Source organism: Carcharodon carcharias (assembly GCF_017639515.1).
Source record: "Carcharodon carcharias isolate sCarCar2 chromosome 37 unlocalized genomic scaffold, sCarCar2.pri SUPER_37_unloc_2, whole genome shotgun sequence".
NCBI lineage: Eukaryota > Metazoa > Chordata > Chondrichthyes > Lamniformes > Lamnidae > Carcharodon > Carcharodon carcharias.
The window spans coordinates 2,011,796-2,027,609 of NW_024470767.1; the positions used below are offsets into that span (position 1 = coordinate 2,011,796).

The 15,814-nt window shown below is 52.5% G+C and overlaps 2 protein-coding genes across 3 annotated transcripts in view; one reads left to right on the plus strand and one right to left on the minus strand.

Annotated features, from left to right (window-relative positions):
• LOC121274724 (RDS/peripherin-like protein xRDS35) overlaps nt 1-15,814 on the plus strand; it is a 333,428-nt gene that overhangs the window by 299,118 nt on the left and 18,496 nt on the right. The window lies entirely within an intron of this gene.
• Nucleotides 1-15,814, minus strand: part of eml3 (EMAP like 3) — an 82,456-nt gene that overhangs the window by 65,940 nt on the left and 702 nt on the right. The window lies entirely within an intron of this gene.

Sequence of the window (15,814 nt, forward strand, 5' to 3'; positions counted from 1 at the left end):
CACATATCCGGGTAGATGCCAGTGTTGTGGCTGTACTGGCCCCTACTGGCTAGGGGCGTGGCAAGTTCTGGAGCACACATTTTCAGTACTATTGCAGGAATATTGTCAGGGCCCATAGCCTTTGCACCCGTTTCTTGATATCACGTGGAGTGAATCGAATTGGCTGAAGTCTGGCGTCTGTGATGCTGGGGACCTCCGGAGGAGGCTGAGATGGATCATCCATTCAGCACTTCTGGCTGAAGATTGTAGCAAGTGCTTCAGCCTTATCTTTTGCACTGATGTGATTTGTGGAGCCTCCTCCTCCAGTGAGTTGTTTAATTGTCCACCACCATTCATGATTGGATGTGGCAGAACTGCAGAGCTTAGATCTGATCCATTGGTTGTGGAATCGCTTGGCTCTGTCAATCACTTGCTGCTTATGCTGGTCGGCACACAAGTAGTCCTGTGTCATAGCTTCACCAGGTTGACATCTCATTTTTAGGTATGCCTGGTGCTGCTCCTGACATGCCCTCCTGCACTCTTCATTGAACCAGGGTTGATCCCCTGGCTTGATGGTAACGGTAGAGTGGGGGATATGCTGGGCCATGAGGTTATAGATTGTGTTTGAGTACAATTCTGCTGCTGCTGATGGCCCACGGTGCCTCATGGATGCCCGGTCTTGAGTTGCTAAGTCTATCTCATTTAGCACTGTGGTAGTGCCACACAACATGATGGAGGGTATCCTCAATGTGAAGGTGGGACTTCGTCATCACAACGACTGTGAGGTGGTCACTCCTACCGATACTGTCATGGACAGATGCATCTGCGTCAGGCAAGTTGGTGAGGATGAGGTTAAGTATATTTTTCTCTCTTGTTGGTTCCCTTCCACCTGCCGCCAACCCAGTCTAGCAGCTGTGTCATTTAGGACTCGGCCAGCTTGGTCAGTAGTGGTGCTACTGAGCCATTCTTGGTAATGGGCATTGAAGTCCCCCACCCAGAGAACATTCTGCACCCTTTGTAAGGTCGACAGGGCTGAGTTTGCTGCTGTCACTTCCAGTGCCTAGGTCAATAATGGGTGGTCCGTCTGGTTTCATTCCTTTTTTTGAGACCTTGTAGCGGTTTAATATAGCCGAAGAGCTTACTAGGCCATTTCAGGGAACATTTAAGAGTCAACCATATTGCTGTGCATCTGGAGTCACATATAGGACTGCAGATTTCCTTCCATAAAGGACATTAGTACACCTGCTGGGCGTTTACAACAATCGACAATGGTTTCATGGTCATCATTAAACTTTTAATTCCAAATTTTTATTGAATTCAAATTCCACAAACTGCCATGGCGAGATTCGAACCTGGTCCTCAGAGCATTACTCTGGGTCTCTGGATTACTAGTCCAGCGACAACATCGCCTCCCCCAGATGTCAAGGGCTGTCACCCTCACCTCACCTCTGGAGTTCAGCTCTTTTGTCCATGTTTGGACCAAGGCTGTAATGAGGTCAGGAGCCAAGTGGCCCTGGCAGAACCCAAACTGAGCATCAGTGAGCAGGTTATTTCTGAGTAAGTGCCACTTGATAGCACTGTTGACGACAATTTCCATCCCTTTGCTCATGATCAAGAGTAGACTGATGGGGCAGTAATTGGCCAGGTTGGAACTGTCCTGCTTTTTGCGGACAGGACATAGCTGGGCAATTTTCCACATAGCTGGGTAGGTGCCAGTGTTGCAGCTGTACTGGAACAGCTTAACCAAACTGGAACCAGGAGCAAACCCTATCAAATCACTTTCTAATTGACTGGGAAAATGGAGTGTCACAAGATTGGACAGCCACTTGTGAGAATGTGAAGGTGGGGCAGTTGGTGGTGTGAGGTTTGGTATAAATCTCCATGAGTACATCTGAACATATGAGCAGAGTTGGCAAATGTGGCCAAAAGAACTCCCCCAATTCAATTCTCCAAACCCAGAAAAATTTGAAGAGTTTCTTCCACATCTCCCACCCTCCTCATCTTCATCCTCCCAGAGTTCTTCAATGCAGAAAGCAGCCTCTTGCACTTTCCACCCCGCCCCTCCAATATTCCACTTCCTTCCTCTAACATGGAGTGCACAGCTAGTTCCTGAAACCAGGTACAGTTTCCATTTCAACCAGACGTACACGTTTGCTCCCCCTTCACTAGATGTGTCAGCTGTGGCTCAGTGGGTAACATTCTCACCTCTGACTCAGCAAGTCTTCAGAGTGAATTTAATTGGCAGAACAACCAGAGGGGGAGATTATTGAAATTAAAAAAAAATTGAATCAAGTTTTGAACTGGAAGGCGCTGTCTGAAAGGGAGGTGGAAGCAGGTTCAATAGTAACTTTCAAAAGAGAACTGGATAACTAATTGAAGGAGGAAAATTTGCTGGGACTAATTGGATAGCTCTTTCAAAGAGCTGGCATAGGCATGAAAGACTGAATGGCCTTCTTTTGTGTTGCATGATTCCTTATAATTTTAGAGGTGATCGGAAGGATTCAGTGCTGCTATCAATCTGACAGAGTCGTGCCTCCATAATGAGCCTGTTTCTCACTGTCCAGGGGCATTCTATCTCTCACAAAACTGTTAGCTGCCCAGCACATCGATTGTTCTGTTTAATGATTTCAAAGCTGGATAGAAACAGAGACGGGCGTGCATCCATATGAATATATGAATTAGGAGCAAGAGTAGGCCATTCGCACCCCTCGAACCGCTCCTCCATTTAATAAGGTAATGGCTGATCTGACTGTGGCCCGAACTCCACATTCTGCCTACCCACAATATCTTTCAACTCCCTTGTCAGTCAAGAATCTATCTCTGCCTTAAAAATATTCAGTGACTTGCATTCACTGCTCTCTGGGGAGGAGAGTTCCAAAGACTCACGACCCTCAAAAAAAATTCTCCTCATCTCTGTCAGAAATGGGAGACCTGGCAGATTTCCTGGGCTGTGATCAGGAGCCAGTTTACATTAAGACATCTTCAAATGATTAAAGGAGGAATTTAAGAGGATTGATCATGCAAAGTCACTCCACAGGGCAATGGGAGGGAGAGAACAACAGTCAGGAGCAGGACTCTCAATCAGTCTGCAAGATCCAGAGCCCAGGCCCAACATGGCCAAGTGCTCAACTGACCCCATTCAACTTGACCAAGCAGGACTTGTGAATAAGTAGCTGGGTGGGAGGGAGGTGGTGTTTGTGGAAGTCGTAGTTCATGGAAAGCATTGTGTTCAGCAGCTAGTACAAATCAGAGGCAGCAAGTGGGAAAAATACTGCCCAAGGCACTGCAGCCACATGAAATCTTAAGTCTCTCTGAAGCAGCAGAGCAACTCTCCTCCCTTCCTCCCTCCTTCCCTCTCCTCGAAGGTGTTGTTTGTTCCGTGGGGTTCAGTTCTATATTCACAGGTGCCATGTTCTGATTTGAGACCAGTCACAGAGATGACACCATCCAGACAGTTGACCTTGGGAGACTGCACCACACCCAATAGCCACCAGCATCTGGCAGGCTTCAGCTCACAGTGATCCCTGACTCTTCCTCTCCCCTGAGCCCAAAGGGGATTGGCTGAGGCCAATTATTTCTATCCCAATAAGAGTCAGCTAAGCTGACGAAGACTAGAGTGCTAAAGGCTGGGAGCCCATGCTCCGAGTAGCTTAGTGGCCCCAGGTCCCCAGGTGAAGAGTTTACAGATTGAGGATTAGTTTCAGAAAAGGATGTGGGGGGGGGGGGAGATGGTGGGAGAGGGGAATGGAAGCAGCTAGTGTGGTGGACCATCTGCCATCCCAGAAATCCTTCCTACACCCTCACCGTCCAGGTAATACAAATCCCCCGCTCCATTGTGCATTCTACATTAAACCGAGGTCCCGTCTGTCCTCTCAGGTGGGTGTAAAATATCCCACGGCCACTATTGGAAGAAGAGCAGGGGGGAGTTCTCCCCGGTGTCCTGGGGCCAATATTTATCCCTCAACCAAACTCACTAAAAATAAATGATGTGGGAATTTGTACATTGCTGTTTGTGGGATCTTGCTGTGCATTAATTGGCTGCTGCGTTTCCTATATTATAACAGTGACCACACTTCAAAAAAAAATTCCCTCATTGTCTGAGACACACTTTGGGATGGTCCTGAGGTGGTGAAAGATGCTATAGAAATGCAAGTTCATTCTTGAACGCTTGAGGTTTTATCCACAGTGTGCGCCGTCAGCTGACCCACAGTGTGCGCCGTCAGCTGACCCACAGTGTGCGCCGTCAGCTGACCCACAGTTGCCTCCAACACCCCCGGATGGTAGGCTGAGTGGGAATATTACCTAGGATTCCTGCTCCCAATCACTATCCGGTGATCCAGCTGGAATACCAGAACAGCTGGATGGCAGTGATGGCTCCCACAGTCAAACAGCTGGCCAAAGAGGACATGGCCCAGCCCATACTTGTGTAGCAAGGACAGCCAAGGAATGATACCCAGTGAGAGTTAGGTGGTTGGTTGTGTGTGCTGGTGTAGAATTAGACATTGATGTTAAAAGTGAGGCAGGTTTAAGGACAGTTTCTCTATGTTGTACAATGTGGGGACCCTTCTTTATTGATTTGAATGAGCCTGTTACACTGGCTCAGGGGTAATTGGCCTCATGCACTTATAAACAAGTTCTTATGAAGTGGTGTAGAATGATTCTGGCGTCTGCCATCTGTGCAGCGCTCACTGTAATTGGGTTTCAATGTTTAACAAGTGCCATCTGTCTGCTCTCTGCAGTGTATTCTGGGTTCCAAACTTGTCAAACTATTCTGTGTAACAGTTTGATCTGCATAACATCAGGTGATTGTTAAAGAGAATTTAGGAAAACCCTATCTCTGTATCCTCCTCAAGCCCCTACAACCCTCCCTATCTCTGTAACCTCCTCCAGCCCCTACAACCCTCCCTATCTCTGTAACCCCCTCCAGCCCCTACAACCCTCCCTATCTCTGTATCCTCCTCAAGCCCCTACAACCCTCCCTATCTCTGTAACCTCCTCCAGCCCCTACAACCCTCCCTATCTCTGTAACCCCCTCCAGCCCCTACAACCCTCCCTATCTCTGTAACCTCCTCCAGCCCCTACAACCCTCCCTATCTCTGTAACCTCCTCCAGCCCCTACAACCCTCCCTATCTCTGTAACCTCCTCCAGCCCCTACAACCCTCCCTATCTCTGTAACCTCCTCCAGCCCCTACAACCCTCCCTATCTCTGTAACCTCCTCCAGCCCCTACAACCCTCCCTATCTCTAACCTCCTCCAGCCCCTACAACCCTCCCTATCTCTGTAACCTCCTCCAGCCCCTACAACCCTCCCTATCTCTGTAACCTCCTCCAGCCCCTACAACCCTCCCTATCTCTGTAACCTCCTCCAGCCCCTACAACCCTCCCTATCTGTAACCTCCTCCAGCCCCTACAACCCTCCCTATCTGTAACCTCCTCCAGCCCCTACAACCCTTCCTATCTCTGTAACCTCCTCCAGCCCCTACAACCCTCCCTATCTCTGTAACCTCCTCCAGCCCCTACAACCCTCCCTATCTCTGTAACCTCCTCCAGCCCCTACAACCCTTCCTATCTCTGTAACCTCCTCCAGCCCCTACAACCCTCCCTATCTCTGTAACCTCCTCCAGCCCCTACAACCCTCCCTATCTGTAACCTCCTCCAGCCCCTACAACCCTCCCTATCTGTAACCTCCTCCAGCCCCTACAACCCTTCCTATCTCTGTAACCTCCTCCAGCCCCTACAACCCTCCCTATCTCTGTAACCTCCTCCAGCCCCTACAACCCTCCCTATCTCTGTAACCTCCTCCAGCCCCTACAACCCTTCCTATCTCTGTAACCTCCTCCAGCCCCTACAACCCTCCCTATCTCTGTAACCTCCTCCAGCCCCTACAACCCTCCCTATCTCTGTAACCTCCTCCAGCCCCTACAACCCTCCCTATCTCTGTAACCTCCTCCAGTCCCTACAACCCTCCCTATCTCTGTAACCTCCTCCAGCCCCTACAACCCTCCCTATCTCTGTAACCTCCTCCAGCCCCTACAACTCTCCCTATCTCTGTAACCTCCTCCAGCCCCCACAACCCTCAGATTTCTGCGCTCCTCCAATTCCAGCCTCTTGCGCATCCCCCAGTTTCCTTCGTGCCATCTTCAGATCCTAGGCCCTTAGCTCTGGAAGTCCCTCTCTAAACCTCTCCGCCTCTCTGCCTCCTCCTTTAAGACACTCCTTAAAACTTTTGACTCAGTCTTTGGTCACCTAACTCGCATCTCCTTAGACGTCTCAGTATTAAAACTTTGATAATGCTGCTGTGAAATCCCTTGTGTTGTTTTATTATATTTAAGCTACTATATAAATGTATATTGTTGTTGCAGCTTGAGGGATAAATATTGGCCCCAAGACACCGGGCAGAACTGCCCCCTGCTCTTCTTCCAATAGTGATCATGGGATCTTTTACACCCACCCGAGAGGGCAGACAAGCTGAGTGGCATAGTTGAGTTGATGAGAACAAAGGCACTGATGAGGGTTTCAGCAGCCAAAAGGTGGCAAAGGCGGTGGAGTGAAAGAAGTGAGTGATGGATGGAGATTCACCCCATGGCACAGCAGCGAGATCTAAGAACTAAGCAGAATTCGAAGAATCAGGGTGAAGTGGGAAGAGCAGCAGAGAAATAGATCCCATTAAAAAAGTGAAATACTTAAGTAAATACTGGAGGAACAGCACCTCATCTTCCGACTAGGCACTTTACTGCCTTCCGGACTGAATATTGAGTCCAACAATTTTACATCATGAACTCCCTCTTCCATACCCACCCCCTTCCCGTTTCTTAGCCCTCCTTTTTGTTTTTTCCAATAATTTATATAGATTTTTCTTTTTCCACCTATTTCCATTATTTTTAAATGTATTTCCACCCATCGTTTATCTATACCTTTTATGCTCTCTTAGTCTTATTTCACCCTACCTGCACTAGGGCTATCTGTACCTTGCGAGTCCTGCTCTCCACTCTTAATTAGCACATTCCTTTAGATAATATCACCACCTTCAACACCTCTTTGTTCTTTTGTCTGTGACATCTTTTGGTTATCTCCACCTATTACTGGCTGCTTGTCCGAACACACACACACACACACACACACCCCACTACCCCACCCCCCACCACCTTAAACCAGCTTATATTTCACCCCTTTCCTATTTTTACTTAATTCTGTTGAAGGGTCATGAGGACTCGAAATGTCATCTGTGCTCTTCTCCGCCGATGCTGCCAGACCTGCTGAGTTTTTCCAGGTATTTCAGTTTCTGTTTTTGAAATACTTAAGTGGTGCTTTCAGAGATCCTGGATCAAGGTTGCCTTAAATTCCAGACAGTGTTGCCGGCTGCTGATTCATTTCATCTGATACAAGACCGGAAAAAAGGGGAAAACAGAGAATCCCCAGAGTGTCTGCAAAAATCTGGCGAAAAGCATGATAGATATTTTACAGCCTTGGATACGGTCCTTAACGAGAGAAAGAGTGAGACTTAACTTATCTATCACCTTTCACAAGCTTAGGATGTCCCAAAGTGCTCCACAGTTAATGAAGTACTTTTCAAATGCTTTTACTGTTGTAATGTAGGAAACGCAGCAGCCAATTTACGCACAGCAAGATCCCACAAACAGCAATGTGATAATGACCCAGATCATCTGTTTTTAGTGATGTTGGGTGAGGGATAAATATTGCCCCCAGGACACCGGGGAGAACTCCCCCCTGCTCTTCTTCCAATAGTGGCCATGGGATCTTATACCCCCACCTGAGAGGGCACATGGAGCCTTGGTTTATTGCCTCATCCTGAAAGACGGCAGTTCTGACTGCGCTGATGCTCTGACAGGCCGGCGTTCCCTCGGTGCTGCCCCCCATGACAGCCCGGCACTGCTACCCCCCCCCAACTCCCCCGTGACAGCCCAGCATTCCCTCGGCGCCACCCCCCGTGACAGCCCGGCACTGCTACCCCTCCCCTCCCCCGTGACAGCCCAGCATTCCCTCGGCGCCGCCCCCCGTGACAGCCAGGCACTGCTACCCCTCCCCTCCCCCGTGACAGCCTGGCGTTCCCTCGGCGCCGCCCCCCGTGACAGACTGGCACTGCTACCCCCCCCTCCCCCGTGACAGCCCAGCATTCCCTCGGCGCCACCCCCCGTGACAGACTGGCGCGCTTCCAGTGTGAGCACTAGGTAGCGTCAGCCCAGATATTATGCAAAAGTCTCTGGAACTGGGCTCAAATGTTCAACTTTGTGACTCAGAGATGAGTGAGGAAGAGGGAGTGCTGCTCACTGAGCCACAGAAAAATTAACATATTAGAGTTTTCTATTTTTTCCTCCTCCTCTGAACGCTTGCACCTGCTCAAACTGCCTGGGACTGACATCTGCTCATATCAAGTTTAGAAATTTGAGCAATATTTTCAATTTCCTGTTTTGAAAGGTACAGCCTTTGCTGATCAGCAAACTCTGTCCCATAGCCTTGTGTCAAAAACAGCAGATGCCAATTCTCCCCATATCAACTGTGCCTCCACGCGTGATGTGTATGGAATACAAGGGGTGGCTGACACACCCTACACCCTTACAACTCAACTTCAGGCTTTTCATACAGATCTCTGCTCTCACCTAGAATTACACAGAAACAGGCCATCTGCTGGTGTTTCAGCTCCACATGAGCCTCCTCCTAGCCCCCTCTCCATCTCACCCCATCACCATATCCTTCTGTTTCCTTCTCCCTCACGTGTTTATCCAGCTTCCCCCTTAAATGTATCAATATTATTCACCTCGACCACTCCCTGGGGGAGCGAGTTTCATGTTATCCCCACTCTCTGGGTAAAGAAGTTTATTCTGAATTCCCCATTGGATTTATTAGTCAAGATCTTATATTGATGGCCTCTAGCTCTGGTTTCCCCCACAAGTGGAAACATCTTCTTGTAGGGAAGGCTCAGAGTGAGGGGGGGTGGTGGAACAGTTCTGCTGAATGGTCATTCGGACTTGAAACGTTAACTTTGCTCCTCTCCGCCGATGCTGCCAGACCTGCTGAGTTTTTCCAGGTATTTTTGTTTTTGTTTTGGATTTCCAGCTTTTATCTTAGTATGAAGCGGGTCTTTGTGCTGCCTACCTATCCACTTATCTCTCTAAACTGGCCAGGGGCTCCAGTATCCACAATGCTGGAAAGGAAGAGAATGTGAAGATCTGGCTAGAACAGCAATTCCCCTCTTGTTTAACAGCCTCAGGCATTATCCAGGAGGCAGGCACAGGAAGGCAGCCTACCCCTGAGGGATCCCATGCTTGTCAGAGGCTCACACTCAGGCTGCAGAGGAGCAAAACGTTCCTCTGTCAAACGCTGGCCAGCGAATTCCCAAATCACACTTGGTTAGATTGTGATATTTATACAATCATCACCAACAACAATCTCACTTCCTCCCAAAAAAAACTAAGGCCTCCTGACCTGGTTAAAACTGCTGCAAATCTAATAGCTAGGCCGAACCCAATCTTAACCACGAGATCTGGGAAGGACAGAAAGGCTGAATGGACTCCTTCTGTGCTGAAACCAATCTATAATTCTTATACAAAGGCAAAATACTGCAGATGCTGGAAAAATTCAGCAGGTCTGACAGTATCTGTGGAAAGGCAGCATCTCTCCACAGAGGCTGTCAGACCTGCTGAGCTTTTCCAGCAGTTTTTGTTTTCGTGTCTATAATTCTTATGTCAGGTTACCTAACAATGGATTGCATTTGTATAGCATCTTTAGCAAAGTAAAATGCTCCAAGGAACTTCACAGGAGAGGAAATGAGACTGAATTTGACATCTAGCCACCTGAGGAGATAGATATAGATGACAAAATTCTTGCTGGAAGAGGTTGGTTTTAAGGAGATCTTTGTTCTTATGTTTTTGCTTTCAGACAGCGCTGATCTTTATTCTGCTATTAACACCTACCCTGGATCAATGCTTTGTGCCTTTAATACTATTACAACTCCCTTTGTCTTGTGTTCCATGACATCTTTGTCATTTAATCTCTCCTATCCTCTAACCTATCCCTGACCCTCTCTTTTGCTCCACGTGCCTCTCCCGCCTTTTTCAACAGTACAAACACCCATCACATCCCTACCTCTCTTCTGTTCCAAAGATGAGTCATAAACTGACCATAGAGGGAGTGCAACAAAGGTTCGCCAGACTAACCCTGGGATGGCAGGATTGTCCTATGAGGAGACTGGGCCTTATTCTCTCGAGTTTAGACATTTGAACCTCATTGAAGTGTACAAAATTTTTATAGGGCTTGAGAAGGTAGATGCAGGATGTTTCCCCTGGTTGGACAGTCTTGAACAAGGGGACACAATCTCAGAATAAGAGGTAGGTCATTTAGGACTGAGATGAGGAGGAACTTCTTCAGTCAGAGGGCGGTGAACCTGTGGAATTCCATATCCCAGCGAGCTGTGACCATCTTCAAAACAGAAGTCGATAGATTCCTGGATACCAACTACATCGAGGGATATGGCGATAATGCAGAATGATGGCATTGAAGTAGACGATCAGCCATGATCAATCTGAATAGCGGAGCAGGTTCAAGGGGTCGAATGTGCTACTCGTGCTATTTTGTGCCAATGTTCCTAAAACTGGGCTTGAACATTAAGTCTGTTTCTCTCCCCACAGATACTGTCAGACCTGCTTAGTTTCTCCAGCACTTTCTCTTTTTATTTCAGATTTCCAGCGTCTGCATTATTGAGCTTTTATTTTGGTTTTAAGGAGAGTCTTGAAGGGAGAGAGAGAGAGAGAGAGAGAGAGAGAGAGAGAGAGAGAGCGGGGGAGAGGTTTAAGGAGGCAATTCCAGAGATTAGGGCACCAATGGAAACAGTGGACGCTCAAGAGGCTGGAACTGGAGGAGTGCAGAGATCTTGGAGAGTTGTAGGGGCTGGAGGAGGTTACAGAGATAGGGAGGGTTGTAGGAGCTGGAGAAGGTTTCAGAGATGGGGAGGGTTGTAGGGGCTGGAGAAGGTTTCAGAGATAGGGAGGGTTGTAGGGGCTGGAGGATGTTACAGAGATGGGGGGGTTTGTAGGAGCTGGAGGAAGTTACAGGGATAGGGAGGGTTGTAGGGGCTGGAGGAGGTTACAGAGATAGGGACGGTTGTAAGGGCTGGAGGAGGTTACAGAGATAGGGAGGGTTGTAGGGGCTGGAGGAGGTTACAGAGATAGGGAGGGGTGTAGAGACTGGAGGAGGTTACAGAGATAGGGAAGGGTGTATGGGCTGGAGGAGGTTACAGAGATAGGGAGGGTTGTCGGGTCTGGAGGAGGTTACAGAGATAGGGAGGGTGTATGGGCTGGAGGAGGTTACAGAGATAGGGAGGGTTGTTGGGGCTGGAGGAGGTTACAGAGATAGGGAGGGTTGTAGGGGCTGGAGGAGGTTACAGAGATAGGGAGGGGTATAGGGGCTGGAGGAGGTTACAGAGATAGGGAGGGTTGTAGGGGCTGGAGGAGTTTACAGAGATAGGGAGGGTTGTAGGGGCAGGAGGAGTTTACAGAGATAGGGAGGGGTGTAGGGGCAGGAGGAGGTTACAGCGATAGGGAGGGTTGTAGGGACTGGAGGAGGTTACAGAGATAGGGAGGGTTGTAGGGGCTGGAGGAGGTTACAGAGATAGGGAGGGTTGTAGGGGCTGGAGGAGGTTACAGATTAGGGAGGGGTTGAGGACGCCGTGGAGAATTTAAGTCTGAGGATAAGAATTATAAATGAGGCATAGCTGGTCAGGGAGTAAAAGGTAGGTGAGCATAAGGGGTGTGCTCCTCTCCACAGATGCTGCCAGATCTGCTGTGTTTTTCCAGGTATTTCTGATTTTGTTTCGGATCTCCAGCTTCTGCAGTTTTTTGTTTTTTTTTTGTTTTTAGCATAGGGGTGTGCTGGGTGAACTGATCTTGTTTGGGATATTAGCAGCAGAGTTTTGGATGACTTGCAGCTTACAGTGCTAGCTCTGAGTTACAGTGAATACATCCATCACGCCTGTATGGCCTGTGATGGACATGTGGTCAGCACAAAAGTTAACCAGACACACAGACAGTTCACCTGATCAGACTGAAAAACATAGACGATGCATTAACACTAAATCAACAGCCAATGCATGTAGGAGTGAGATATTCCACTAGCCAACACACCATGCATTATATTTCCATCCTGCTGTCAAGTCGATGTTTTCAAAGTTTCACCTTTGGTTTTTTTCCACAATGTACAGCAAAGTTTCAGAAAGAAAACAAAGACTTGCATTCCTCTGCACACCTTTCACCACCACAGGATGCTCCAAAGTGCATCACGGCCCATGAAAAACTTTTTAAAACAAAAACAAAAATAGCTGGAAAAACTCAGCAGTTTTGGCAGCATCTGCGGAGAGGGACACAGTTAACCTTTCGAGTCCGTATGACTCTTCAGCGGAACTAAGTAAAAATAGAAAAGAGGTGAAATATAAGCTGGTTTAAGGGAGGGTTGGGACAGGTAGAGCTGGATGGAGGGCCAGTGATTTTTACTTTTTAAAAAGTGTAATCACTATGACGACGTAAAAAAATTCACACTGCAAGATTCCAGAAACAGCTTTGAGATAATAATCAAATGATCTATTTTAACCACCCACCACACCAAATAGAACTCCACTCCATCCACTACTCTTCTTCCCGTGGTGGCCATGGGATTTTTTGTGTCTGCCTTTGAAAATTTTGTCCAAAAGGTGGCATCTTCAACACAGCAACACAAACTCAGGACTGTGCCCCCAGCCCCTCTCTCCTCGGCGCTGCACAACCACCAGCCCCTCTCTCCTCGGCGCTGCACAACCGCCGGCCCCTCTCTCCTCGGCGCTGCACAACCACCGGCTCCTCTCCCCTCACTGCTGCACAACCGCCAGCCCCTCTCTCCCCCCTCGGCGCTGCAAAACCGCCAGCCCCTCTCTCTCCCCCCAGCGCTGCACAACCGCTGGCCCCTCTCTCCCCCCTCGGCGCTGCACAACCGCCGGCCCCTCTCCCCTCAACACCGCACAACCACCGGCCCCTCTCCCCTCAACACCGCACAACCACCGGCCCCTCTCCCCTCAACACCGCACAACCACCGGCCCCTCTCTTCCCCCGGCGCTGCACAACCCCAGGCCCCTCCCTCCCCTCGGCGCTGCACAACCACCAGCCTCTCTCTCCCTTCAGCGCTGCACAACCACCAGCCTCTCTCTCCCCTCGGCGCTGCACAACCACCGGCCCCTCTCTCCCCTCGGCGCTGCACAACCCCAGGCCCCTCCCTCCCCTCGGCGCTGCACAACCACCAGCCTCTCTCTCCCCTCGGCGCTGCACAACCGCCGGCCCCTCTCTCCCCTCGGCGCTGTACAACCGCCGGCCCCTCTCTCCCCTCGGCGCTGCACAACCGCCGGCCTCTCTCTCCCCTCGGCGCTGCACAACCGCCGGCCCCTCTCTCCCCTCGGCGCTGTACAACCGCCGGCCCCTCTCTCCCCTCGGCGCTGCACAACCGCCGGCCTCTCTCTCCCCTCGGCGCTGCACAACCACCAGCCTCTCTCTCCCCTCGGCGCTGCACAACCGCCGGCCCCTCTCTCCCCTCGGCGCTGCACAACCGCTGGCCCCTCTCTCCCCTCAGCGCTGCACAACCGCCGGCCCCTCTCTCCCCTCGGCACTGTACAACCGCCGGCCCCTCTCTCCCCTCGGCGCTGCACAACCGCCGGCCCCTCTCTCCCCTCAGTCTGCACAACCGCCGGCCCCTCTCTCCCCTCGGTCTGCACAACCGCCGGCCCCTCTCTCCCCCCTCGGCACTGCATAACCGCCGCCAGGCCCCTCACTCCCCTCGGCACCGTGCCATCACTGACAGTGCGTCACTCCCCTCAAGCCCTGTGCTCCCCTCGGCACTGTGCCGCCACCAGCAGTGCACTGCTCCCCTCAGCCCTGCACACTCACAGGCAGCACCCACTCCCCTTGGCACTGTTGTGCCGCCGCTCGAGTGCGCTACTCCCCTCAGCCCTGCGCTCTCATAGGCAGCACCCGCTCCCCTTGGCACTGCATCTCCGCCGGCAATGCGCTGTTCCCCTCGGCATTGTGCCGTCGCCGACAGTGTGCCGCTCCCTTCAAGACCTGCGCTCTCCTTGGCAATGTGCTCCCCTCGGCACTGCGCTCCCCTTGGCAATGGGCCACTGCCGACAGTGCGCTGCTCCCCTCAAGCCCTGTGCTCCCACAGGCAAGACCCACTCCCCTTGGCACTGCGTCTCCGCCAGCGGTCCGACGTGCTCTCCTCGGCGCTGCGCTCCCCTCGTCACTGCACCACCACCAGCAATGCACTGCTCCCCTTGGCCCTGCACTCCCAGAGACAGCGCCCACTCCCCTTGGCACTGCATCTCCGCCGGCAATGCGCCACTCCCCTCGGCACTGTGCCGCCACCAACAGTGTGCCTCTCCCCTCAAGCCCTGCGCTCCCCTTGGCACTGTGCCACTGCCGACAGTACACTGCTCCCCTCAAGCCCTGTGCTCCCCATGGCAATGAGCACCCCTTGGCAATGTGCCACCGCCAGCCCTGTGCCGCCACCAGGGGTGCGCCACACCCCTCAGCCCTGTGCCGCCAGTAGCAGTGCGCTACTCCCCTCAGCCCTGTGCTCTCACAGGCAACACCCAATCCCCTTGGCACTGCGTCTCCGCCAGCGGTCTCGCGTGCCCCCCTCGGCACTGTGCCACTGGCGGCACTGCACCGCTCTCCTTGGCACTGCACTCCCCTCGGCCCTGCGCAGCTGGCAGTGCGCTCCCCTCGGCACTGTGCCATTGCCGGCAGTGTACCTCTCTCCTCAGCACTGCGCCGCTGCCGGCAGTGCGCTCCCCTCGGCACTGTGCTGTTACCGGCAGTGTACCTCTCTCCTCGGCACTGCGCCGCTGGCAGTGCGCTCCCCTCGGCACTGTGCCGTTGCCGGCAGTGTACCTCTCTCTTCGGCACTGCGCCGTTGCCGGCAGTGTACCGCTCCCCTCGGCACTGCGCCGCTGCCGGCACTGCGCTCCCCTCGGCACTGCGCCGCTGCCGGCACTGCGCTCCCCTCGGCACTGCGCCGCTGCCGGCACTGCGCTCCCCTCGGCACTGCGCCGCTGCCGGCACTGCGCTCCCCTCGGCACTGCGCCGCTGCCGGCACTGCGCCGCTGCCGGCACTGCGCTCCCCTCGGCACTGCGCCGCTGCTGGCACTGCGCTCCCCTCGGCACTGTGCCGTTGCCGGCAGTGTACCTCTCTCCTCGGCACTGCGCTCCCCTCGGCACTGCGCCGCTGCCGGCAGTGCGCTCCCCTCGGCACTGTGCCGTTGCCGGCAGTGCGCTCCCCTCGGCACTGTGCCGTTGCCGGCAGTGTAACTCTCTCCTCGGCACTGTGTCGCTGCCGACACTGCGTTGATCCCCTCGGCACTGCGCCGCCGGTGGCAATGCGTTGCTCTCCTCGGCACTGTGCTGCCGCCAGCACTGCACTGCTCCCATCGGCACTGCGCTCCCCTTGGCACTGTGCTACCGCTGGCACTGCCCCGCTGCCCTCGGCACTGTGCCGCCGCCGGCACTGCGGTGCTCCCCTCGGCACTGCAGTGCTCCTCTCAGCACTGCGGTCCCCCGCTGCTGGCAGTGCGCTCCCCTCGGCACTGCGGTGCTCCACTCGGCACTGTGCCGCCGCCGGCACTGCGGTGCTCCCCTCGGCACTGCGGTGCTCCCCTCGGCACTGTGCCGCCGCTGGCAGTGCGCTTCCCTCGCCGCCGGCAGTGCGCTCCCTTGGCACTGGCACAGTGAATCCTGGATTACACTACAAGGGTCACGTCTGGAGTGGGGTCTCAACTTTCTAACTTAGACGGGTCTGTTACTCA